General features: G+C 39.0%; 2 protein-coding genes and 1 long non-coding RNA gene across 5 annotated transcripts in view; all 3 read left to right on the forward strand.

Annotated features, from left to right (window-relative positions):
• LOC141541581 (uncharacterized) overlaps nt 1–7394 on the forward strand; it is a 31904-nt gene extending 24510 nt beyond the window's left edge. The window contains exons 2-3 of the long non-coding RNA XR_012481846.1: nt 6812–6936; nt 7265–7394. This is a non-coding gene — a long non-coding RNA (uncharacterized LOC141541581). The remainder of the gene's footprint in view (nt 1–6811; nt 6937–7264) is intronic.
• MYSM1 (Myb like, SWIRM and MPN domains 1) overlaps nt 1–27878 on the forward strand; it is a 246171-nt gene that overhangs the window by 93555 nt on the left and 124738 nt on the right. The window lies entirely within an intron of this gene.
• The window catches only part of OMA1 (OMA1 zinc metallopeptidase), a 66864-nt gene continuing 65450 nt past the window's right edge, over nt 26465–27878 (forward strand). Inside the window, exon 1 of one of the 3 annotated variants that reach the window (XM_074265810.1) lies at nt 26465–26574. The gene's annotated coding sequence lies outside the window, so the exon portion shown is untranslated. Of the gene's footprint in view, nt 26635–27878 lie in introns of all 3 variants that reach the window. The other 2 variants (XM_074265812.1, XM_074265811.1) reach the window with 2 other exon arrangements.

The following is a 27878-nucleotide window of genomic DNA, read 5'->3' on the forward strand; positions in this document are numbered from 1 at the left end:
TTGATAGTTTTTAAAATTGTAAGTTTACATGTTAGGAATTTTACATTTGGCTCTCATTAAAAGAGGGGCTAATTTCCATTCCTTTTTATTTTGTTTAATTTGTGATATTTTATTAATTTTTCAGATTTAAGAAAGTGATGGCAAAACATTCATAATGAAGATTAAGTATTTTTAAAAGACACATATATACTTTCTCCCCCAGAGAATTAATTTTTTAACTTTAATAGTATTTTATTTTTTCAAATACATGTTGACAGTTTTCAACATTCATTTTTGTAAAACTTTGTAAAACTTTTGTAAAACTTCCCTCCTTGATCTCCCCCTTGCCCAAAACAGCAAGCAATCTGATATAGATTAAATATGTGCAATCCTTTTAAACATATTTCCATATTTGTCACGTTGTTCAAGAAAAATCAGACCAAAAGGAAAACATGAAAAAGAACACAAATGAACAAAAAAGTGAAAATTCTACAAGGAGCTAATTTCCTAAGGGTTATAAATTGACAAATTTTTATTACAATAATTTAATTTTGAATTGACCTAAATGAAATATAGCTCAATACTTTAAAAATCTCAACTTTCACAAAGTCCATTACACTGACAAGATTTTGAATTTCAGGGATCAGTATCATTGATGTCCTCATGCTTTAAAATATATGTGATAATTATTTGAATTAGAAACATCCTTTTATTTGTAGTATAATAATTTCTTTATTTAAAGTTTTTATTTTTATAAATAATTTGTATGTTTTGTTGTGCTCTCTCAAAACTAGAGTATTTTTGTATTTTTCTAAGCCATATGCTCATTTAATTTGATCTTTTATACTCTCTATTAAGTATGTATATATTTAATTTACATTTATGCTTCCTTTTTATATTCCTGTTTTATTCTATTATCCATAATTCTTTCCCTAACTTATTATTCTCTAACTAGTCTTATTTATACAATTTTGAACTTTTCGCTAATGAAATGATTTAAACTATAGCAGCATCATTAAACTTCATTTATCCTCTCAGTTGTTTCATGCTTTCAAAACAAGCTTTTCTTGTTCTGAGAGCACTTTGGGATTTGCCTTCCATTGGGAGTCCAAATTAAGCCTTGTTTGGTGCCCTCAAATTGGTTGTTTAAAAACAGTAAACAACAGAAGGAGAAATGGGCTCCAATTCTTTTTTTTTTTTTTAACTTTGAATTTTAAAAGTTATTTATTATTTTTTTAAAAATTATTTTGTAATTATATATTTTTTGACAGTACATATGCATGGGCAATTTTTTTTTTTACATTATCCTTTGTATTCATTTTTCCAAATTTTTCCCTCCCTCCCTTTACTCCCTCCCCTAGATGACAGGCAATCCCATACATATTAAATGTGTTACAGTATAACCTAGATACAATATATGTGTGTAAATCCCATTTTCTTATTGAGCGTTAAGTATTAGATTCCGAAGTATAAGTAACCTGGGTATATAGACAGTAGTGCTAACAGTTTACATTCATTTCCCAGTGTTCCTTCTCTGGCTGTAGCTGTTTCTGTCCATCATTGATCAACTGGAACTGAATTAGCTCTTCTCTATGTTGAAGATTTCCACTTCAATCAGAATACATCTTCATACAGCATTGAAGTGTACAGTGATCTTCTGGTTCTGCTCATTTCACTCAGCATCAATTGATTTAAGTCTCTCCAGGCCTCTCTGTATTCCTCCTGCTGGTCATTTCTTACAGAACAATAATATTCCATAGACTTCATATACTACAATTTACCCAACCATTCTCCAATTGATGGACATCCATTCATCTTCCAGTTTCTAGCCACAACAAAAAGAGCTGCCACAAACATTTTGGCACATACAGGTCCCTTTCCCTTCTTTAGTATCTCTTTGGGATATAATGGGCTCCAATTCTATGCACTTTTATTTTTTTGTGAAAATGGTCTCAATTTTTCTCAGTCTGTCTTCTGATAATAAAAATTATTTTCTGCAATAAACTTGCCCCAATTTTAAGTCCAGTTTAACTATGCCTTTATTCTACACTAAAATTAAAAACAATTTCACAGATTGATACCCTAAAACTTCAGACTTGGAGAGTGACTAAGTAAAACTTCTTCAGGCTTAACAAATGTGTTTCTTTTTGAATTCTGAGTTATAGAATTATTTAAATTCAAGAGTTTTATTATAATTTTTTCCTATACTATTTTCTAAGTTTTTCTTATTTTAACACTCCTCTGAATTCCTATTTCATTGGAATCTAATTTAATCTCTAGTCATTTTTAAGGTCCCTTTATGGAATAACTTATCTATGGTAATTTTTGTTTGTTTTCATTAAACTAAAGAGTTTGCTAGTATCTCATAAGCTCATCAAAATGCTTTATAAGACATCCCAGTTATAATTTAGAAATAAAAAAATTAATTATTCATTTTTTCACAAATTTGGTTTTCAATAATTTTTTTGTAGTTTCTAATTAAAATTTTCTTTATCTGTCTTTCATCTCAGTCATCTCCAACATGGCCAGTACTGAAAACAGGAAAAAAAGAAAGAGATTTGTTTTCTTTTAAGACTTTTAAAAACAGTTGCTTTTTACAGTCTATTTCTTTTAGTTGATCATACTAAAAGAAAATGCATAAGTAAGACATCTGTTGTCTATAGGTTAGCAGAAAGCATGGATTGAATAGCAGAAAAACGGGCAGTTATATACAAATGGACCCTTTAAGGAGCAGCTGACAAGTCCCATCATTCTAGTCTTTATTAACAGAAAGGACAAGTTACAGCTGCCAATCTGACTTGCTTTCTAGTATTACAAATTATTTTCCAATTTTTACCTTCTTCTTTATGAATTTTTCTCTTTTTTTGACTAAAAATCTTATGTACACAATTTCAAAATCCACATAGAAATAGGCCTATTTTAGCAAAATCTTCCTACCTAGTTTCCACAGAAGTGAAAATCTCCAAATATTGTGAAGATGAAATATTTAACATTGTCAGTGGTTCATTTGTTCTAAACTGGTTTGAGAAATTGCTCAATAAAATTCCACAATTTTCTTTCCTACACTTAAACAAATATCCAGGGATTTCTTTTGGCAAGTTCTCTAGTTCAAATTCTCTAGTCATGAATTTTAAATTCATGACTTAACGTCCTAAGGTCATTTATTATATTATTAAATATATTAAATATTATTTTATTAATATTAATATCAAAATATCACTATTAACGTATTAATACTGAATATCAAAATGTTAAATATCAAGTGGAATAAGGTTCCCTATCCTAGAGAGCCACAATCTCCTTAAGCCTTTGTGAGAGGTTTCAGGAGATCCTAGTGACAGACTTGGTTTCCAGAATTATGGAGCTAAGAAAGTCCTGGTTGACCTTAACTAGGTTATTAGGAAAAATGCAACTGGAATCACAGGGCCTGCTCACCCAATCACACAATCACTTGTTAGCAGTTTTAACCCTTTCCCCTTCATGTTGTAACTAAATATACTGAAAAGATCAGAAGACCAATTTTATAAGGTAAAATTAATTGAGGTTGAATTATAATTCAGTAAGACATAATGGCTTTCTTTTAAAACTTTCTAAAAAATTAGCTCTGATCATCAGTAACTGATTTAATTCTCAGCAAATATAAATGGAAATAATTTTACTATTGGAAAATGAGACTTCTCCTTTCTTTATCTTTGTAAAACTAAAATTACCCTTCTCAGGTCAAAAGAGAAAGTGAGGGGAGATCATTCCCAGAATGGTTTTATACTTTGACAGCTTACCATCAAGGTGAGAAATCTCTTCTCTAAGGCTATCAGCTCTAGCCTGAATCATTGCTCCCTCAAAGTGAAGTGAGGAATCACTTCCCCAAGCTCTGTGCTTCCAAGGACAGGGCATAGTGTCCTCCAGTAGAATTCCTTACCCTTTTATGAGCCACTGCTCAGAGTTCCCTCTCAATTATTTTAGGAGATTGCTCTACTAAAGACAAAGATGATTTAATTATTCCTTGTTGAAACTATTCTCCAGTCATAAAAAAGAGAAAAGGACCCATGTGTGCAAAAATATTTGTAGCAGTCCTTTTTGTAGTGGCAAGGAACTGGAGACTGAGCGGATGCCCATCAGTTGGAGAATGGCTGGATAACTTCTGGTATGTGAATGTTATGGAATATTGTTCTGTAAGATATGATCAGCAGGATGATTTCAGAAAGGCCTAGAGAGACTTACATGAATTGATGCTAAGTGAAAGGAGCAGCACCAAGAGAACTTTGTATACAGCAACAAGATTATATGATGATCAGTTCTGATGGATGTGGCTCTTTTCAACAGCAAGGTGATTCAGGCCATTTCCAATGGTCTTGGGATGGAGAGAGCCATATGCATTTAGAGAGTGGATTTTGGGAACTGAGTGTGGATCACACCATGATATATATATATATATATATATATATATATATATATATATATATATATATATATATATATTTTTTTTTTTTTTGTTCTTCACTTGCATTTTGTTTCCTTTCTCATTTTTTTCCCTTTTTGATCTGATTTTTCTTGTGCAGCATGATAATTGTGGAAATATGTATAGAAAAATTGCACATATTTAACATATACTGGATGGCTTTCCATCTAGGAGAGGGAGTAAAGGGAGAAAAAAATTGGAACACAAGGTTTTGCAAAGGTGAATGTTAAAAACTATGTGTATATTTTGAAAATAAAAAGCTTAAAATAAAAATAAATAAAAAACTAGTCTCTAAAAGGCAAAAACTTATTTTAACTCTCCTAAGAAAAGAAAGTTTTTTTCTAGCTGTCTAAAGATGAGGAATTTCACTGTTAATTGAATCTCCCTACTCTAACTAAAATAAAATCAAATAGAGGAAAAAATTTAAAATTATGGCTTTGTAGTTTTTTATAAATATTCATTTAAGGGCTCCAGAACTTATAAATTCAAACAAATTAATTGTATATTCAAACAGTCCCTTTTATTCCAATCAGGGACTTTTTTAAGAAAGAAAAAGAATTTAAGGTAAATCAAGGCAAACACACCAATCTTCAGGTTGGAGAGATTTATACAGAATTGTAGAATTTGAGGGTGATACAGATCTATACATCACTGGCCCATCTACAGTCTCCATGATGTAGGGGTCCCACAAGGTCCAATCTGCAAGAAAAACCATTGAAGTGGAGTTCCAAGACAATACATAGGATCTCTATCCTCCTCTAACAAAGTGGACCTCATCTAAGATCTAAGATGCCAAAAGAAAAATATGAAATCTCATGGGTTGATAGAATTTGATTTTGATCCCCTGGAAGGGTAAGAAATGATGTATCAGCAGGATGGGCAAAGAAGGGGTCATTTCTGCTAAGTGATTTTAATATGGGCTCCTCCTCTACTTGACAAGAGAGGGTGGTCCAGAGATATGTTTGTCCAGCCTCAGATACATACTAGCTGTGTGATCCTTGTCAAGTCACATCTGTATTAATTACACCAAGTCATCTCACCCATACTTTTTGGCTACGGTGATTGCAGCAAAAATGGGGAAAGGACGATGGTCAGCATTCTTGTAATCATTTAAATAAACTTAATAACTGGTAAATGAGCAATGAACAGTTAAATCAGAGTTTTAAAGTTTGAGACAGTATAAGAATAAATCTCTCTACCTAATTGTAATATTCTTCTCTAAAGATGTAATGTTCTCTGTGAGCAGGTTTCTTGGGGGGGCTTCTGGGAGTTTCAGGTCAGTTCAATAATCACCTCAAATTCATCTAGGAGTTAAAGTACACATCCTTTATTGTCTCCTTCAAAATAGCCCAGTAAGCTTTCTTTTTTTTTTTTTTTTTTTTTTTTTAATTTTTTATTTTATTTTATAATTATAACATTTTTTGACAGTACATATGCATGGGTAATTTTTTACAACATTATCCCTTGCACTTACTTCTATTCAGATTTTTTCCCTTCCTCCCCCAACCCCCTCCCCCAGATGGCAAGCAGTCTTATATATGTTAAATATATTACAGTATAATTTAGATACAATATATGTGTGTAGAACCGAATTTTTTGTTGCACAGGAAGAATTGGATTCAGAAGGTAAAAATAACAGTTTACATTCATTTCCCAGTGTTCCTTTTCTGGATGTAGCTGGTTCTGTCCATCATTAATCAATTGGAATTGGATTAGCTCTTCTCTATGTTGAAGATATCCACTTCCATCAGCATACATCCTCGTACAGTATCATTGTTGAAGTGTATAATGATCTTCTGGTTCTGCTCGTTTCACTCAGCATCAGTTGATGTAAGTTTCTCCAAGCCTCTCTGTATTTCTCCTGTTGGTCATTTCTCATAGAACAATAATATTCCATAACCTTCATATACCACAATTTACCCAACCATTCTCCAATTGATGGACATCCATTCATCTTCCAGCTTCTAGCCACTATGAAAAGGGCTGCCACAAACATTTTGGTACATACATGTCCCTTTCCCTTCTCTAGTAGTTCCTTGGGGTATAAGCCCAGTAGTAGTATGGCTGGGTCAAAGGGTATGCACATTTTGATAACTTTTTGGGCATAATTCCAGATTGCTCTCCAGAATGGTTGGATTCTTTCACAACTCCACCAACAATGCATCAGTGTCCCAGTTTTCCCACAGCCCCTCCAACATTCGTCGTTATTTGTTCCTGTCATCTTAGCCAATCTGACAGGTGTGTAATGATACCTCAGAGTTGTCTTAATTTGCATTTCTCTGATCAATAGTGATTTGCCAGTAAGCTTTCTTAGAGGCCTATCTCTCTCCTTGGTTCTAAGAGCTCTTGCTGCTAGTCCTTTGTCTCTTCCAGCTTCTGCTTCCAGCTCCCTCTGAATCCAAAGCCTCCAGCCAGCACAAAGGTGGAAAATGGAATGAATCTGACTCTGCCTCCGAGAGTGGGATTGTGGGAGCTCCTTACTTATATGTTCCTTAAAGGTGTGAACTCTAATAAGTACTAAATACATAATCATTGTTTCTATCAATTCCAGTGACTTAGCACCTTATTTCAAGTTCTGGCCCATAACACCTAATTATCCTATTTTATTCCTATATGACATGTAACATATGCATTAATGCTATTCCTGTGCTAATATTAATTGATTAGACTAATTGTATATTACTAGATGAGCATATCACTAATAATTGCTTCTAATCACTGCTGTGGAATCACACTGAACTGAATAATACTGATTGGAATAAATTGGGGTCCAATAAGTTATTTTTTCTCAAAGTTCAGTCTAATAGTATATCATTCCTGTTTCAGAGAACAAAAAAAGTCTCAAGGAATTCCATGAAATGAACACCTAGATGCACTGAACCTTCTCAGGGTGTCCTCCGAGCACAATGCAGGATCTTTGTGGAGTATATGTTTCCATCATCCTCTAAATAAATCTCCTTTGGATAATTGTTGAACAACTTTAAAAATATGTCTTATTTTGTCCAATATCGAACGTGAACAACCAGGGTCTGCAATCAGGCCCAGCATAGGATAGAAATCAGCTAAGAATGATCAACTATTTCTCTCCACCATATGCAGTAAATATTTACTAATTGGTACATTGTGAGCACTTGTTGATTTATTGCATTTTAGAAGTATCTAAGGAATTGTTTACTACATGCTTAATCAATTTTTTGTGATAAGATAGATCCATAGAAAGTGGAATATATTTGAAAATGATTGTGATGTAAAAACAAAAGGCTGATTTATTCACCCTATTATTTTTTAAAGAAACAATAGGAGTTCAATCTGAGACATGCCACACACGAAATGTTGCCACTCTGATAAAGTAAGGTGCGGGAGAAAGGAAACATTTCATTTTCTTTTACTTACTCTCCAGCCTGATGCAGAGCTAAGGTAGTTCAAAGTGATGAACATGGACCAGATAATGAAGGAAAGGATACAGGAGAAGCAGGGAATCAAGGGAAGGATTGTGGCTAGAGCTTGTGTTCATAGAAATGGAACAACAATAACAAAAAAGCCTTTCTGAAAGGATCTTTTTGGACCTGATCTGACTTATTTTCCAATCAATAGCAAATCCTGGTGGGCGTTTCTTCTGGTTGGTAACCATCTTCTGTCATTGTTAAAAGCCACTAGGGGCTTCATTATGGTTTTTTTACCCTAGCTCAAGGAAGCAACTTAAGGTTGGGGGTGGAGAGAACAAAAGATACTGGGAAATAGGAAGACCTGAAAGCCAACCCCCCCTTCCCTTCAACCTTCTACTGCCAGAGCAAATCCATATTCTACTCAATTAAAATGGAAATTTCAGGGGTGGGGGTGGGGAAGCTTCTAGGGAGCAGTTGTGAGGGAGGAAGTAGAAATGATAATTTACAGTGACAGTCCGGAGAAAGAATTAACAAGCTGTTTAACTGAGGGGAAGATAGAGTCTCACTTGGAGAACTGAGAAAATGCTTAGTTTGATTAGATCAGTGTTAACTCTTTAGTATCATGATCTTTTCCCAGCTCATCTATCCATTGGATCTCCTAGGAGATCCTGTTATTCATTCAATAAATAGTTATCTAGCCTTTCCTCTATTCAGACCACTGGGTTGGGCATGGGAGAAGGGATACAAGTAGTCAATATATTATATATTATATATATCATTATTATATATATTAAATAATATATATAATATATTATATATATATATATATCTCAATATATTATAGTGATAAGTGTAATGTAGATCTCAGAAGTGAGCTAATCACTAGCTTCTTAAACAGTGGATTGCTTGTAACCCAATGTGGGGCCACAAAATTATGATTTATTATAAGTGAATGTTTAATTTGTATACCTATTTTATAAATTTATATATCCTGGGTCACATACAAATTTCTTGGGCAAAAAGAGGGGTCACAAATGGAAAAATGTTAAGATACTAGTCCCATTCTTTCATTTTACAGATGAAGAAACTGAGGTCCAGTGAGAATTGACTTGCCTAAGGTAAGTGGTAGGTGTGAGATCCCAATCTGCAGTTTCCTACTATGTCCAAGGCAAGAACCTTGAAGTTCAGGTTGATATCCTAAAAGCATATTGGGGTTATAGGTCAGTGTCTCAAATAATCTCAAAACAATTTATAAACATAGACCTTCAAATCAAGGGGTTAAATTTTATTATGCTGCTAAGAGTGGACTAAATTCCAAGAAAACTTAGCAAGAAAAAGGGTATTTAGCAATTAACAAGAAGAAAAACCAATTCCTTAGTGTATCTCATAATTAACCAGGAGGAAGATGCCATTAAAGCCTGGCAAGTGGGGAATTATGAGCTAACCCTAAAAGGAATGGGGTCCTAATAGGACCATTGTGATGGCTTAGAAGTCAGACTAACTTAAAAAAAAATTTTTTTTTAGCTATAACAAGGAGAAAGATGCCATGATATAAGAGTACAACATAGCTGGCTAATTCCAAAAAAGATGCTTAGTGAGTTGGTGAGGTATTGTTAAGTCATTTAGGAGAAATATAACCTGGAGGACTGACATCATAACCTAGCTTTCTGATTGGATACAGTAAAGGTGGGCTCTCCAGAGACCTCCACCTGAGGTGAGGCTGTAATCAAAAGTTCACTTGTACAAAAGGCCCACTTAAGGCTGAGGTAATCCCATCTGCGTTTCAGTTTTCTCTGCTAATACCCATCTGGATACCCAGGACCTCACTGATCAAGAAGGCCAGCATTCAGATCCAGGCACTGACACTTGCTAACTGCAGCACTTTTCTCAGTGTATAGGATGGTAGTGTCTACATAGTAGGCACTTAATAAATGTTTATAGAGCAGCTAAATGAATAGAATGCTAAGAAAAAATCAGGAAGAACTGAGTTCAAATTAGGCCTCAGACACTAACTGTGTAATCCTGGGCTTGCCTCAATTTCTTCATCTGCAAAAGAATCTGGAGAAGGAAATAGTAGATTCTTCTAATATCTATACTAAGACAATCTCTAATGGGATCTCAAAGAACCAAACATTACTGAATAATAATAGCAATAATAATAGCAATTTTCTTAGGGCAGAAATCATGAGGGATGATTTTATTGAGGTGGACTTTGAAGGACAATCCACGGGGCTCTTCTGCATTATAGTATTAAATGCCTGACTGGGAAATTCCTGAATCTGCACCTCCAATCCTAACCACATGATCACAGATTTAGAGCTAGAGATTATCTAGTCCCACCCACTCATTTCTCATCCTCTCTGTATTATCATAGGTGGCATTGAGAGCTGGAAGAGGCTTTAGAGATAATTGAGCCCAACCCCCTCATTTGGCAAAGGTGGATCCAAAGGCTTTGGGAAACAAGATGACTGGTCCTCTGTCAAAAATTGAGTTATTCCAAGAGCCAAGAAAAGAAAACCATATTCTTGATCCAGTCCACTTAAAGAAAAATCTTTTTTATTCTTCTAAACATTAAAAAAAAAAAAAAATCAACAAACTCAAGTCCTCATACAAAGAACTGGAAAACATTGTGCTTGAGTCTCCATTTTATAGTTTGTTTGTTTATTTTTAAGTGTATTTCAAATTTAACATATTCATTCCAATGCTGTCTGGCTTGTCTGCATTCCCTTTTCAATTTTCTTTTGTTCTCTTTTTTGTATATTTAATGACTCATTTGATATTCCTTTATTTCTTATCTTTAAAAAAAAGTGTCATTATCAAAACTCCTCACTCTCTCCCAACTCTCCCTTTTAAAAAAAGGGGGGGATGGGGGAAAGGCTTTCTTATACCATTGAGTATAGTCAAGGGAAACAAATTTACCCATTGACCAAGGCCGATGGTATATGTCTCATTCTGCACCTCTTGTTCACTCCCTCTTTTCTAAGAAGTGGGCCTCAGGCTTTGGCATCTGTCTTCTGGGGCCATAATTTGGTCATTGTGAAGGTCTGGGCTAGCTCCTTTGAAGGGCTCAGAATAAGTCCTTGTCAGGATAAACAAAAGTCCTTGCCCCACGTTGGGCGCCAAAATGTAAAAGCCTGTCATCTCTAAGTTATAATCCTTCTCTGGGAGGAGGTTTCTTTTCTGTAAAATCTTTTCCTCTGTGAGCAGGTTTCTTGGGAAGCTTCTGGAGCCTCCAGCCAGAGCGAAGGTAGAATCTTGAATCCTCTTCTTCCTGAATCCTGGCTCTGAATCTCCTCCAGCTCTTGTCCTTCCCCAATCCAGACTGACCTTTCCAGACTCTAACTTCTTCCAGACTGCCTCCCAACTCTGTCCCAGTCTAGACTCTCTCTCCAGACCCAATGCTGCCCTCTTTTATCCTCGTACAGAATAGCCGTGAGAACTCCCAGGGGCCTGTGGGAACGACTTCAACCAATGAACTTGCTCCTCTTAAAGGTGTAAACTCCTTTAAACATGTAAACTCCTCCCCAGAAGTCCAAAGGTGCAAGCAAACTCCTTTCAAAGGCCTGAACTAAAGGTGTGAATTCTGAGCTAAAGAATTGTTTAGACAACCTGAGTTATCACCTTGTAATCCTAACAGGTCATTGCATTGATCAACATCCTTAAGCCCTATACTGCTATTTTCTTTTATAATGTTGGAGTCATTGTATAAATCATTCTTTTGGTCCCATTCTTTCCTCTGCAGCAGTTCTTACTTTGTGTTCCCCTAAATTGACTCCTTTAGAGGCCCTTACTCCTTGGTGCCATGGGTGTAGACCTGGCTCATTTTGTCACTAAGGTATGGTAGAGCCTCATGAAGTCTTCTAAGATGAAGGTTATCCCAAAAATGCCTGTCCGTAAGAGCTCTTTGGAGAGCTCCAAAGCTTACAAAGCGCCCCCTTTACTTCTTTCCCATTTCCTAATTGAGGAAAATAAAGAACAGAGAGGAAATGTGAACAGTAAATAACTATCGGAAAAGGGATTTCAATCCAAGACCCTATAATCCAAGGCTGCTACTCTTTCTACCTCAACCCCTCTGCCCTATCAAGCAATCCTGAACTACCTGGGATCTGATTTCCACAGAGAGCCATTGAATGGATTATATCATATCTTCCTCCAATGGATATATAAATCTTCAAATTTTTGGTAGTCACTGAAGTCAGAGAAAAAAAAAAATCTTTATGAGACCAGAACATCATTGAGAATTCTTTAAAGAATAGAGATGGATAAAATATTTAAAGGACTTGTTCTGTGTTTGAGGGACCAATTTTTGGAGGCTGGATAAGTGTACAAATTTTCCTACCCATTCACTGTCATTTAGTACTAAATTCTCTCTAAAAGGTGATTATGGAATAAATCTGCCAGCATGAATGGCAGGAATGAAGGATGGCCTATGCCCAAAATTTATTGAAGACCTAGTTAATTAGGTCTTAAGAGTGGAGTACACACTTTCTGTGAGTTACTTGCTTCTAGATAAAAGTTGTGAATTGTAAATAAAGTGTAGCACCACCTCAGCAGCACAGAAGGGCTAGTGTCCCATGACCCAAGTCATGGGATGGCAGCATCTTCATTTTACTATGCTTACATCTGAAATGCTTATGATGCTTCTAAGCAATAGATGGTTAAGACAGAGATAGACATAGATCTGGGTGTTTAACCTTCCTGTTTATTCACAGCCTTGGGCTGGAGTCTCTGAGACTCTTATTTTTAAATTCTAAAGGTTGAGAATCTATAAGATGGACTCCTCTTTTCTTACTCAGATGGTCACTAAGATACTCTCAGTAGGATTTCAACTCTTACCTCAGAAGCTTAGAAATGTAGAGGGAAAACAACAAGACTTCAATAATGGCATTTAATCACGGAAAAAGAAATAGCAAATTTCTCTAGCACAATATATGTATATGTTGATGTGATTGATATACATAAGTAACTAAAAATATTAATGCAGACCATCTTAGTTATTAGGGGGGAGCTAGATGGTACAATAGACAGTTCTAGGCCTGGAGTCAGGAATTCCTGAGTTCAGATCCAGCCTCAGACACTGTGTGACCCTGAGCAAGTCATTTCACTTTGTCTGCCTCAATTTTCTCATCTGTAAAATGAGCTGGAGAAGGAAATGGCCAACCCATCCAGTGTATCTGCCAAGAAAACACCAAATGAGGTCACAAACCAACATGATTGAAGAACAAACCCTTAAGTTTCCATAAGTGAGTCAAGTTTCTTAGTAATTGAATAGCAAATAATCGATATTAGATCTGAACAGAGGGCTGTTTCTCCTCTCTGTTTACTTGTTTCCCAGGTGGCATCCTTGTTGGAATTTCACACAACAATGTACTGGATGGTGATGTCACATACTGATTATGCAGAAAGCTCTCACATATTTGGTAAGGGCAATCTTTTATCTGCCAATGAATAAACAGCTAAGAGATCTTCAGCAACAGGGGCAAAGAATTCAAAAGTCATCGTGACTGTGGTGAATTAAGGGCAGAACCTTACCAAAGCAAGATGGCAGGGCAGTGATGTTGGAGGTAGATGGGAGTCAGACAATCAGTCTTTTGAAGTGTTTTGTTCCTAAGAGTAAACATTATTTAACTTTCCATATCTATATATTTTATACACACACATTACAAACATATTACATATATATATATGTACATATATATGTATGTATGTATGTATATATTTATATAAAGGATCAGAGCTTGCTTGTAGTTGCAAAACTCTAAATTTCAAACATGTCTTTCCAAACATAATGGGTCTATAATTTCTTTGGCATGGGGAACTCCTAGTGAGGAAACTTCCTCCACCCATGTAGATGACCAATTATTGCTTAAGTCTTGATGATCAGGGATCTCTAAGGCTGTCACTTCTTCAGACTAATAGAGTCAGGATATGTCAGGTTCTGGACTGGCCTGGAACTCAAGTTTTTCTGGCTTTGGCTTTCCCCCCACCATGCTCCTCTGATTCTTTGCACAGGTTCAGATTCAATATATCATGGGATCAATCTAGACAGTCACAAGCTAGCTGGTCAAAATGGCTACTTCAAGCCAAGGCACCAACCAACAATCAATATTTATTAAGCACTTACAGTATGCCAAATATTGCACTAAGCACCAGGGTTATAAAAGGAGGCCAAAAACAGGATGTAAAGTTTTTGACGAGGGAATACAGAGCACTAGGGGAGGCCATTTAGAAATCAAATCAACAAATGTTTATAATAACAGTAGTAACATTTAAATTTATAAGGAGACTTACGGTTTCATATAAAGTTTTATTAATGAGTTCTTAGATTGTGCAAACATTTCTAGATTATATATAAATAGACATGCACACATATATATCTTGCTCACTGCATACATGTGTGTATGCTTCTGTACCTCTTCCCTCTTTGTCAGAAAGACAGCATGTTTCATCCTCTGGAATCATGGATGATCCCTGTATTCATCAAAATTTTACAACTTTCAGTTATTTCTCTTTACTGTGTTGTTGCTATCATTATCTAAACTGCTCCGGTTCTGCTTTTATTCTTTATCAATTTATAGAAGTTATCAAAATTGTACATTTTTCTAATGCTGATATTGTCTTTTAAATTGTTCCTCTGTTCTTTTTCACTCAGTATCAGCTCCTTCAAGTCTTTCCCTGTCTCTTTGAAATCACTTATTTCTTCCTTTTTTTTTTTTCCCCCAGTTTGGCTATTTTTTTTTTTTTTAATAGCTTTTTATTTACCAGATATATGCATGGGTAATTTTTCAGCATTAACAATTGCAAAACCTTCTGTTCCAATTTTTTCCCTCCTTCTCCCCCCCCCCCCAGATGGCAGGTTGACGAATACATGTTAAATATGTTAAAGTATTAATTTAATACAATATATGTATATATGTCCAAACAGTTATTTTGCTGTACAAAAAGAATCAGACTTTGTATTTCCTCCTTTCTCACAGCACAATTGCGTCCACCACAATTTTCTGGATTCAAGGATTTCTCAGTTGAAGGGCATCTAGTTAGTTTCCACATTTTTAGCCACAAATCAGACCATTTTTGCTCTCAATATTTATGGACGTAAAACTTTTCTTATTTCTTTGCTCTCTTTTGGGGATGAGCCATTTAATAATGGTATTTTTTCTTCATTTCAAACTGGATTCTTCCTGATTCCATGTTCAGCTCTGGCTTCTCCACATTACCCAGCTGCCATGAATAAATAAGCTGCTTGGGGTTGACCCATTAGGTCCAGTTTCCATGATGCATGATCCTCCCTGCCCTTCTGGGGTTAAAGCATATACTGAGGTAATAATAATCACATGAAATAAGGATCACAGACATGTGAAATTTTCCAGAAAGGTCCCGGCTGACTCCTGAAGACTTCCTAAACTAAAATGGAGGTCCTAAGGTTGGGATTTAAGAGACAAGGAGGAAAGGCATAGGGAAGAATGAGAACAAACCCATCAATGAGCTCAGTGTCCATTAGGTGGCTGAAAGCAATCCAGTAGGAGGAATGAATGGAAGAATGAATGGAACTAGGGGTTCAAACATCAAAGCAGTGACAGCTCCTGTGCTCAAGCCACTTATATCCTAAGAGAGGATGGAGGGCAATGGTGACCTAGGAGGGATACTTTGCTCCTGAAGGTTATAGGGTGGTGCGAGAGCCTGACATGCACCTGGCAGAATTGATTTGAGCATGGTTCAAGAAATGAAGTGGGGTGGGACTTGGAAAGGGTACATGAGGCACTACCAGGAGGTTGGCTGGTGGTTTCCAAAAGATGGCCAGGAAATGGAGAGTAAAGATGGCATGCTCTGGGCCTTCCTGGACTAGTGAGTCCACTAGCCACTTTCTAATCTGACTGTCTAAAGCCCTGGGAGGAAGTTCCAACAAATGAAAGGGTAAAAACCTCTAGATGGGGTCTCCCTGTGTCATTAAGACAATAAGCCCTTATTAAGGGCACTGTGGGAAAGCAGAAGACTAGAAAGAAGGAAATTAAGCAGACTCTGCCCTCAGGGAGATTAATTTGTAATTGTAGAAGAGGATTAGAAAAAAAGGAGTTAAGGGGAGGGGACTGATTAGAAGGGACTCAGTGGCCAAATCTGAGGGGCCAGAAGCAGAGTGGAGAGAAAGGGGAAAATGGTGGGCCAGTGGCCTTCCTGACATAGGATTTTTGGGGAGGAATTCCCCAATAAGAGGAAGAAGAGGTACCAAAGGAATAGAAGCATCTTCCAGAGTGGGAAGGCCACAGGAGGCTATTCCCGAGTGGAAAAAGTAGCCGGATTATAATGGTGAAGCTCAGAGGAAAAAGGGGAGCATCGGGGCAGCTGGTGAAGTGGAAGTACAGGGAGTCTGGTTCTTGGAATGGAAATTGTATACAAAGATGAGCACATCACTCTGTGTGGTCTAGACCCGCCAGAAACCAGCCCCTGGCTGGGAGAGGCTGATGACTCCATCTGGCTGGGGAAAGCTTGTTTAAGGAGGCAAATAAAGGCAGCCGGATTCCAGAAGGTGGAAGTGAGTGGGAAGATGAGGGAGGAGCCTTCAGGTAAAAGCTGTGGGGCCGATGATGACCAATCTAGGGCAACACATGCAGCGCTGGGCTGGGCTGGGTATGGGATGCTCCATCAGGTTCACTCCTTGGTTGGATGGGAGGAAGTCTTCAGTTTCTTTAAGCCTAAACTGAGTTATGAGCTACTTTATTATGTCTTCTCTGTGCTTTATAACAGTTTTGTCCCCCTACAAGAAGCATCTTAATTCTACTTGGATACAATTTTTTTTTTAAATTAAACCTTTTATTTTCAAAACAGATACATGGATAATTTTTCAACATTGACCCTTGCAATACCTTGTGTTCCAAATTCCCCCTCTTCCCCCACTCCTTCCCCTGGATGGCAAGTAATCCAATATATGATAAACATGTATTGAGGGGCAGCTAAGTGATGTAGTGATAGAGCACCAGCCCTGGAGTCAGGAGGACCTGAATTCAAATTTGACCTCAGACACTTAACACTTCCTAGATGTGTGACCCTGGGCAAGTCACTTAACCCCAATTGCCTGGGGGGGGATATATGTAGGCATAAGCTGCAGGAATAATAAAGAGAAAAAATCAAGATGGGGGTGGGGTGAGAGGCATGGAGTGGTCTTTATCATGTGCTTTCTGAGTTGGGTTTTATTTTGGAAGTGGGAGTTAATATAAATCAGTCTGAGTTGGTTATCTAGCAAGATATCTGGAAGTTCTAGATTCAGTATCTGAGGCACTTCTGGATTCAGTATCTGGGGGAAGTTCTGGATTCAGTATCTGGGGGCAGTTCTGGATTCAGTATCTGGGGGCAGTTCTGGATTCAGTATATGGGGCAGTTCTGGATTCAGTATCTAGGGGGCAGTTCTGGATTCAGTATATAGGGCAGTTCTGGATTCAGTATTTGGGGGAAGTTCTGGATTCAGTAGCTGGGGCAGTTCTGGATTCAGTATATAGGGCAGTTCTGGATTCAGTATTTGGGGGAAGTTCTGGATTCAGTAGCTGGGGCAGTTCTGGATTCAGTATATAGGGCAGTTCTGGATTCAGTATCTGGGGGAAGTTCTGGATTCAGTAGCTGGGGCAGTTCTGGATTCAGTAGCTGGGGGAAGTTCTGGATTCAGTATCTGGGGGGAAGTTCTGGATTCAGCATCTGGGGAGAAGTTCTGGATTCAGTATCTGGGGGGCAGTTCTGGATTCAGTATCTGGGGGAAGTTTTGGATTCAGTATGCCAATCTTACAAAGAACTTCTGTTCTTTGTAATGCTCAGTTTTATCTGATTCCAGGTCAGTCTGGCCTTTTCTGGATATTAAGGAAGCTTGAATGAATCCCAGAGGCTGGTAAAATCATTAGCTATTCCATTTTCACAAGAGACAGTTCCGATAGACTAGGTGAGAGAATCCTTACAAAATTGTTTTTGACTTGTTTTGGTCCCAATTGGGGTTTTCTTGGCAAAGATGCTGGAGCAGTTTGCTATTTCCTTCTCCAACTCATTTTACAGATGGGGAAACTGAAGCAAACAGGGTTAAGTGACTTGTCCAAAGTCATACAGGCAAGGCAGCAGGTGAGAGAAGCCAGAGGGTGTCTTTCTGCCTCCAAATCTCAAACTCTTTCTGCTATATTAGTTTCAGAGCCTCGAACTTCAGAAAGCCAGGGCCCAGGAAGGCCAACAGTGACAGAGAATAGATTGGAGTCCAGCCAGTTCCTTCTCCCTCCTGGGTCCAGTGTTACCCAGCAGATCTCTTACATTTTAAGCCTTTTCTTCGGGGACTGGTTAAGAAACTAGCAAACAGATTCCAAATCCCTTTAGTCTTAATCAGTCTTTTAATACCATTAAAGTAATAATCCTCATCCTCCACATGCATAATTATCCTCTTCAAAGTGTTCCCATTGATCAGCCCAAAGGGGCTTTTTCGAAATCCCCCAGTACAAGCAATTACTGCTTTTTTTTCCTCACTAAAAAAAAAATTAATCTGTAACATTACAATTTTTTCTCTCCACAAAGGGACATGCTTCCTTTGCAGTTCATCAGACCACAGATGAAGCCATGAACCCCAAGCAGTGCTAGAAACCTCAGATCTCAGTGTCTTTCCATCACCTTCTTGTTCTTCCAAAACCTTTGGGGTGGAGGGAGGTGGTGGTTGGGGGGGGATTCTTTATTTATGTCTTAAGCTTGGGCATTGTCTCCCCAACAATGGTAAAAGAGACAATGGAAGAAAGCCTGGGAATGAGGAAACTTAGATTCTGGTCCTTGCTCTAATTCCTATTTTACTTCAAGCAAGTTACTTTCCCTCCCTAGACCTCAGTTTCCTCATCAGGTAAGTAAGGGGGAGGATTAGACAATCTAACTTTAAGGACACTGTCTCTTCCTTTAACACAGAGACTATTGATTTCACTGTTTAATGTAAAGGAAGCATTGAGAACTGACTTTCTAGGCTGAGGATCTGAGTTAAAATCTCACTTTGGAGGCTTACTATTTGTGTGACTGGGTCTCGTGGCTCTCTTCAACAATGAGATGATTCAGGCCAGTTCCAATGATCTTGTGATGAAGAGAGCCATCTGCCCTCAGAGAGAGGCTCTGGGCACTGAGTGTTCCAATCACAACATTGTATTTTCACTTTTTATTGCTTGCTTGCATTTTGTTTTCTTTCTCATTTCTTTTCCCTTTTTGATCTGATTTTTCTTGTGCAGCAAGAGTATTGTGGAAATATGTATAGAAGAATTGCCCATGTTTAATATACATTGGATTACTTGCTGTCTGTGGGAGACAGGGAAAAAATGTGGAGCACAAGGTTTTGCAAAGGTGAATAATGAAAATTATCCATGCATATGTTTTGAAAATAGAAAGCTTTAATAAAGAAAATTACTGCTGTCCTCGGGCCTCCATTTCCTCATGTGTGAAATGAGGGGAATAGACTTACTGGAACTTCTCTTGCTGACACACAAAGGGCTTTAATGACAAAAGTTCTTGCTGTCCCTTCCTATTCTGGCTTTCAGGGTTACAAACCTTGATCTGAAGCATCATATCTGTTTCTGAATGACCCAGCAGTAAGATATGGTGGACAAAAAAAAAGTTTATTATCATCTTAGGGGAGAGAACCATGGCCTCCCAGGATAGATTAGAATAGAGCAGTTCTGCTGTGATGGGTCAGATGAGGGAATTATGGTTTGAGGAAGGGCTGGAGAGTGTTCAGAGGATGGCAGCCAGGCTAGTGAAGGGCCCCAACGCTTGGTGAGTGAAGCAGGAGTATGTAGACTGGAGAATAGAAGACTTCAGAATGGAGAGGAGAAGGGCAAAGCAGCATTTATTGGAAGGGCATCATCTCATCACTGGAAGCACAAAGACAAGCAAGATCCATCTCTGTTCTCAAGGAGCTCACAACTTCACAACAGCAACAAGAGTCATGGAGACATCATAGCAAAGTGCATAGAGATAATAGCAATAACAATTATTATTGTCATGAGCATCACGGCATCAGGGGTAGAATAATAACAAAAATAAGAATGAGTAGTACGGGGCGGCTAGGTGGCACAGTGGATAGAGCACCAGCCTTGAATTCAGGAGGACCCGAGTTCAAATCTGGTCTCAGACACTTAACACTTCCTAGCTGTGTGACCCTGGGCAAGTCACTTAAACTCAGCCTCAGGGGGGAAAAAAATAAAATAAAAGAACAAGTAGTACTATGACATAGAGAATTGAGATGAGAATGATGAACATGAGGAGGAGGATGAGATGTATCAGGGCATAGAGGATAGAGTCAGCCTCAGAGGGCAAATTTTTCTGCTGGACCCAGAAAGTAGAAGCAGGAGCCCATGGGAGGGATCGCCAAAAGCTAAATTTGAGCTTTAAATAAGGGCATACTTAGAGTTATCCCTAAGTAGTTCGCCTTTTCCATGCTGGAGCTCAGGGGCTCCCACTGCTCAGAATGCTGTGAATAGATCTAAATGGCCTTAGAAGTCCCTTCCCACTAGAGATTCTGGGATCCTTGGGTGCTTTAGAAATAAGGATGGGAGGGAGGATATTTGCTCAAGTCACCAGGAAGGAATGGAAAAGGCTGTGGGTCCTTGAAGAGGTTAATTGCGCCCCCTAGTGACCTTTGGAGAGAAACTTTCTTGGCTGCCCACAGGCTCAAAGGAGCTTGAAGATTTGAAGATTGTCTCTACCACTGCCCTCTCTGGCCAGAATTCAGAGATCAGGACTGTTTTCCCAGCGACTTCTCCCTCCCCTCTCTTTGCCATAAACATGGGGCTGTATTTGGGGGAAGGAGGGTAGATCTCTAATAGAAAACAGACTTTCTCATGAAATGCATAAGACCAGTTATGAGCTTCCCTTTTGTATCCTCAACATTTGTTGAAATGTGTAGAGCCTGGTATAGATAGTGTGTGTGTGTGTGTGTGTGTGTGTGTGTGTGTGTGTGTGTGTGTGTGTGTGTGTAGTTGTTCAAGGATAAGTGAGATTTGGACCCAGTGGGAGGAAATGAGATGGGGACACATGACCATCATCATCATTACTAACTTATAAGGAAGGTGCATCTGATTCTATGGAGAAAAGGGAGAGAAGGAAGTTCTACACTCCTCCCCCTCATTAATTATGTGATATAATTGCCCTGTTATGTCCTAGTTTAGAATCCTAGATATTGAAAACGATTGCCAGAATGAGGAGGCCTCCCACAAACTATCAATTTAGCACTTGCTCTATCAGTCCTCTTGAAAGTCTCTTTGGCAATTGGTATCTAGAAAATAAAGTACAAAACTGAAACAATCAGATGTCAGGAGGAAGTCAGTAGAAATTGGGAGGAACAGCAAAGGTCTCAGGCAGAAAGTGTGAAAGAAAGCTTTGAAGTAAAGTAAGATAAAAATTCTAAGGAGCAAAAGATGAGGAAAGTATCTAGTTCAGGCTCAGGGGGCCAGTCTGAGGAGAAGATTGGAAAATTTTGCATGGGGCAAATGAATCTCCTTTTTGGGCTGGAAAGTAGACTGGGTGAAGGCAGGGAATGCTGCCTAAGGTCAAAGGCAAACCCTTGGAAGTGGTGTAGGAAGGTGGGGAATTGTCTAATTGCTGCTTCTTGGAGTTCACTAGAATCCTCACCATAGAAATAAATGTCAGATTGTATTATTACTCCTTTTTTCAGGAAGGCCAGAAAGAAGCCCAAATAGACAAGACAGCTTTGAAAGTGATTGGCTGAATTTATTATAGATTTGAAAAGTTGCACATAAAAGAGATTCATTTTCATGTACAATCCTCTTTTTTGCTTCTACTATGAAGTGTCCTTTTTTTTTTTTTTTTTTGTTAAGTTCAAAATAAAATCCAGCCTTAGACACTTATTCACTGTATGTAAATGTCACTCAACCCCTTTTTACCTCAGTTTCTTCATTTGTGAAATGGGGATAATAATAGCACCTATCTCTAAATGGTGTGAAGCTCAAGTGAGATAACATAACAAATGAAGTACTTTGCATAGTGCCTGGAATATAGTAAATGCTGTATTTGTTCAACTTTTTCAGTCATGTTCAACTCTTCATGACCCTATTTGGGAGTTTTCTTTTTTTAAATTTTTTTATTAAAACATTTTATTTACAAAGCATATGCATGAATGTTTTTTTCCAATATTGACTCTTGCAAAACCTTTTGTTCCAAATTTTTACCCTCCTTTCCCCCACCCCCTCTCCTATCTGGCAGGTAATCCAATACTTGTTAAATATGTTGAAATAGATGTTAATATATATATATATATACATACATACATATATATATATACATACACACATATTTATGCAGTTATCTTGCTGCACAAGAAAAATCAGATCAAGAAGGAAGAAAAAAAACTGAAAAAGAAAACAAAATGTAAGCAAACAACAACAAAAAGAATGAGAATGCTATGTTGTGTTCCTCACTCAATTCCCATTGTCCTCTTTCCCAAGTCCATCAGAATTGATCATCATATAGTCTTGTCATTGCCATGTACAATGATCTCTTGGTTCTGCCACTTCACTCAGCATCAATTTTTCTAAGTCTCTCCAGGCTTCTCTGAAATCATCCTGCTGGTCGTTTCTTAAAGAATGAAAGTATTCCATAGCATTCATGTACCATAATTTATTCAGCCATTCTCCAATCGATGGGCATCCACTCAGTTTCCAGTTTCTAGCCACTACAAAAAGAGCTGCTACAAACATATTTTTGCACATACAGGTCCCCTTCCCTTCTTTAAGATCTCTTTGGGATATAAGCCCAGTAGAAACACTGTTGGATTAAAGGGTATGCACAGCTTCATAACTTTTTGAGCGTAATTCCAAATTGCTCTTCAGAATGGTTAGATCCATTCAACAATTCCACCAACAATGCATCAGTGTCCCATTTTTCCCACATTCCCTCCAACATTCATTATTATTGTTTCCTGTCATCTTAGCCAATCTGACAGGTGTGTAGTGATATCTCAGAGTTGTCTTAATGTGCATTTCTTTGATCAATAGTAATTTGGAGCATCTTTTCATGTGACTACAAATAGTTTTAATTTCCTCATCTGAAAATTGTCTATTCATATTCTTTGACCATTTATCAATTGGAGAATGGCTTGAATTTGAGTCAATTCTCTATATATTTTTACAAATAAGGCTTTATCAGATCCTTTGAATATAAAAAAAAATGTTTTCCAAATTTATAACTTCCCTTCTAATCTTGTCTGCATTAGTTTTGTTTGTACAAAACTTTTAAACTTAATATAATCAAAATTATCTATTTTGTGATCAATAGTGATCTCTAATTTTTCTTTAGTTACAAATTCCTATCTCTTCCACAGATCTGAGAGGTAAGCTATCCTACATTCTTCCAATTTGTTTATAATATCATTCTTTATGTCTAGATCACAAACCCATTTCGACCTTATCTTGGTGTATGGTGATAGGTCTATGCCTACATTCTGCCATACTAATTTCCAATTTTCCCAGTAGTTTTTGTCAAATAGTGAATTCTTATCCCCAAAGCTAGGACCTTTAGATTTGCCAAATAATAGATTGCCATAGTCATTGACTATTTTGTTCTATAAACTTCACCTATTCCACTGATCAACTTCTCTGTTTCATAGCCAGTGCCAAATGGTTTTGGTGACCTCTACGCAACAGTCACTAAGTCACTATAATATAGTTTTAAACCTGGTACAGCTAGGCCACCTTCATTTGCTTTTCTCTTCATTAATTCCTTAGAAATTCTTGACCTTTTGTTCTTCCAGATGAATTTTGTTATTTTTTTCTAGGTCAGTAAAATAGTTTCTTATAAGTTTGATTGGTATAGCACTAAATAAATAGATTGGTTTAGGTAGTATTGTCATCTTTATTATATTTGTTTGACCCATCCAAGAGCACTTGATATTTTTGCAATTGGTTAGATTTGACTTTATTTGTGTGGAAAGTGTTTTGTAGTTTTGTTCAGATAATTCCTAACTTTCCCTTGGCAGATAAGATTCCCAAATATTTTATACTATCGACAGTTATGTTAAATAGAATTTCTCTTTGTATCTCTTGCTGTTGGATTTTGTTGGAGATATATAAGAATGTTGATGATTTATGTGGATTTATTTTGTATCTTTCAACCTTGCTAAAATTGTGGATTATTTCTAATACATTTGGGGTTTTCTTGGCAAAGATGCTGGAGTGCTTTTCCGTTATATAGAAACTGAGGCAAACCTGCTGAAGTGACTTGCAAAGACTGAATTTGAACTCAGATCTCTCTAATGGCCGATCAAGTAATCTATCCACTTTGCCATCTACCTGCTCTATAAGTGCTTTCTACATGAGAGCTATTATTATTAGTTTTAAAAAAATTATGTGGCCCTCTTATATTTTGTAGAATTCAGTCCCATGCTGGGAAAAAAAAAAAAAAATTACTCTTATTTAATAGAACATTGAAAACTATCAGCCAGAAAGCAGGCCTGTGAGAAGGCCCTTGGCATCTTTCTAATTTTATCTGATAAATACCAGCTCCATCATCAACATTCAAGCATTTGTGTTGTCAGGAATAAATGCTTTCAACATCCTTGGAAATAATGGTCAAATTTATCTATTAATAGTAAACTAGGCCTTAATGTCTAATTAAACTGATTTTTTGCTGACAGCTTTTTAGATCTGCTTCCTGGAAATGCAAATATTCTGAACTGTTTGGCAACCTTCCTGATGATGGCTTATGTGTCTGCCATCCTAGACCAATCAATGTGAGGTCAGAGAGGGGCAGAGCTGTGCTGGTCGCTGGAGAATTCATTTTTTGGACCTTCTTCTCAAAGATCATCTGCTGGGGGAAAAAAAAAAAAAGACCATCTTCTAACTTCAAGAGGATGTATATCTTCATTGCCAGTGAATCAACTAGCATTTATTAAGGTCCAACCAAATGGGGGTGATGTCTGTAGTATTTCACCAGATTGTTGAGAGGATTAGTCAATCAACAAATAATAATTAGAGGGAAACAGGAACTGGATCAGCTATGTAGTCCTGTCAGCATTTAGCCTCCAATGACCACTGCCTTCACATGTGTCCCTTGGGGAGCACTTGTCTAAGCTCCCCATCAATTGCTCTATCTCCAATATGGCAGAAAGGGAAGACATATTTCCAGTGCAAAGTCTTTGGAGGAATCTGATGCAGTTTTAGGGAGCACTGGGCTTCTTGGCCCTGGGACCAGATCATGTCTAAGCTCCCCATCAGTTACTCTTTCTCCAATATGGCAGAAAGGGAAGACATACTTCCAGTGGAAAGTCATTGGAGGAATCTGATGCCGCTTTGGGGAGCACTGGGCTTCTTGGCCCCAGGACCAGATTTTCCCTGTAACTCTTCGTACAGGTTTCAGGGAGCATGTAAAGGAGGCAGACATCTGGGTCCCGGCTATCATTTTATTTCCTTCTCTTATGGGATAGCCGTAGCTCCGCCTCAGTGCCAATCCCATCTCTTTTAAGCATTTCAATTGCTCAGAAGCTCCTCTGTCTGTACCCTGCTGGAGATATCTCCAAAAGGTTCTGGCCAGGAGAATTCTTGTGATGGAACATGGCATCAGTTAGCATGCCACAGGGGAAAAATACTGGACCTGGAGGCAGAGAACCTGGGTTCAAATCCCCCTCTGGCACATTCTACTTGTGCAATCATGTGACTTTTCTGGGCTTCAATTTCCTGAGCTGTCAAATCAGGGGGCAGGACTGGATGACCTTTCTAATCCCATCTACTCTACCCAGATGATCCCATTATCTGCAGTCTGTGTCTATACTCAAGTGACTATTTTAAGCTGCATAAGGATGGGGCTCTTTTATTAAATTTAATTAATTGATTAAATTTATTAACTGAAAAATAGTTACTATTTCTATGTGCCCCAAACGGCCCGAAATGTTTGGTGAGGAATAAACACATTTGTTCATGAGGGTGGTATAAATCATTCTTTCCTGAAGCTTTAAGAAAAAAATCACCGTGCCTTTCCCCGATAAAGTGATCCATATAGATAAATCTCATTCAATATTCTGTGGAATGTTAGCAGGTAGGGGCTATTATTATCCCCATTTTCCAGATGAGGAAACTGAGGGAGACAGCCATTGACTAACTGGTCCAGGATCAGACAGCTAGGAAATGTCTGAGACTCGATTTGCACTGGGATCTTCCTGATTAGTGAACAAGCATTTATTAAGCCCCTACTGTGTGCCAGGCCTGGCGATACAAAGAAAGGCACAACATTGACCCAATACATGGAATCAGTGAGTGTAATCAAGAGCTCGTTTGGACCCTCGGAGACGTGTGCCCCACTAGGCCCCGGCAGGCGCGCACCTCCCCGTTGGCGAGGGGAAGCAGGCCGGATGTCCAGAGGTGGCGTCAGAGCGCGGGGCTGTCAGTTTCCCAGGCCGCACCTTGGCACCCAGGAATAGACAGGCGCCGAGAAGTCTCTCGGTCCTCCAAGCGCTCTGGTCGCCACCGTCTCCTCCCGCCGCCAGGGGACGCCAGAGCGCCGCGGCAGCCCCTCCTCTCCTTGTCTGGCGCTCCTCGAGGCGGCATCGTGCGCGCGCGCGTGATGGCGAAGAGAACCGGGCAGGAAGGGGAGAGGCGGAGCCAGAGGGCAGGAAATAGGGGCGGAACCCCCTGGAGGGACCGGAAATGGTTGGGTGGGGAGGCACCTGGGGCCGCGAGGCCAAGACCTGGGCCCTACGGGGAGGGCGGGTTTGCGCCTGCGCGCGGGACTTTCCGAACCGGGGACGCCGGGGTCAGTACTCGGGGTGACGGCGCGACACCTCGTCGCTTGGCTTGGGGGCCGGGGGTCCCGGTGAGGGCCCGAGGGACCGTGGGGGCGGGTCTGACCGGGTAGAAGGGGACCGGGGGTCGGCAGGGGCGGGGCCTGCGGGGCAGGCGGCGAGGAGACCATCTCCTGGCTCAGGGCCACACAGAGAGGAGGAGCCGGGCTGGGGCAGGTCCTGGGTTCGAATTTAGTATTTTCCTCTTAACATCCCGTATGATCTTGTATGATCTAAGTCACTTCACCAGCCTCAGTTTCCTCCCATGTCTGATGGAGAGGCTCGGACCCGAGGGACTCAGAGAGCTCCTGATCCCATAACAAGAACCAGGCGAGGGAGTAAGGCTTCCCGATGGCCCCAAGCCCTGCGGACACAAACGCAGGAGCTCCGTCTGGCCTCAGTCACAGTGAGGTTGTAGCAACGACAATAATAAATTAGCCACAGTAACAGTAGCGAAGGATACTGTGGCCCAGTGGCGTGGTGCCCCAGTAACGGTAGGGAGGGACACAGTGTGCCCAGGGGGGCAGTGACATTGTAGCAGCAATAATAGTAACAGTAATGAAGGACACTGTGGCTCAGTGTGGTGCAGTGACATTGTAGCAACAGCAACATAGTGAGGGACACAGTGTGGCCCAGTGAGTAGTGGTGACATTGTAGCAACAGCAACATAGGGAGACACAGTGTGGCCCAGTGAGTAGTGGTGACATTGTAGCAACAGCAACATAGTGAGGGACAGTGAGGCCCAGTGAGTAGTGGTGACATTGTAGCAACAACAACATAGTGAGGGACAGTGAGGCCCAGTGAGTAGTGGTGACATTGTAGCAACAACAACATAGGGAGAGATACAGTGTGGCCCAGTGAGTAGTGGTGACATTGTAGCAACAGCAACATAGGGAGACACAGTGTGGCCCAGTGCATAGTGGTGACATTGTAGCAACAGCAACATAGGGAGACACAGTGTGGCCCAGTGAGTAGTGGTGACATTGTAGCAACAACAACATAGGGAGAGACACAGTGTGGCCCAGTGAGTAGTGGTGACATTGTAGCAACAACAACATAGGGAGAGACACAGTGTGGCCCAGTGAGTAGTGGTGACATTGTAGCAACAGCAACATAGGGAGACACAGTGTGGCCCAGTGAGTAGTGGTGACATTGTAGCAACAACAACATAGGGAGACACAGTGAGGCCCAGTGAGTAGTGGTGACATTGTAGCAACAGCAACATAGGGAGACACAGTGTGGTCCAGTGAGTAGTGGTGACATTGTAGCAACAGCA

Source organism: Sminthopsis crassicaudata, chromosome 4 (assembly GCF_048593235.1).
Source record: "Sminthopsis crassicaudata isolate SCR6 chromosome 4, ASM4859323v1, whole genome shotgun sequence".
Taxonomy (NCBI): domain Eukaryota; kingdom Metazoa; phylum Chordata; class Mammalia; order Dasyuromorphia; family Dasyuridae; genus Sminthopsis; species Sminthopsis crassicaudata.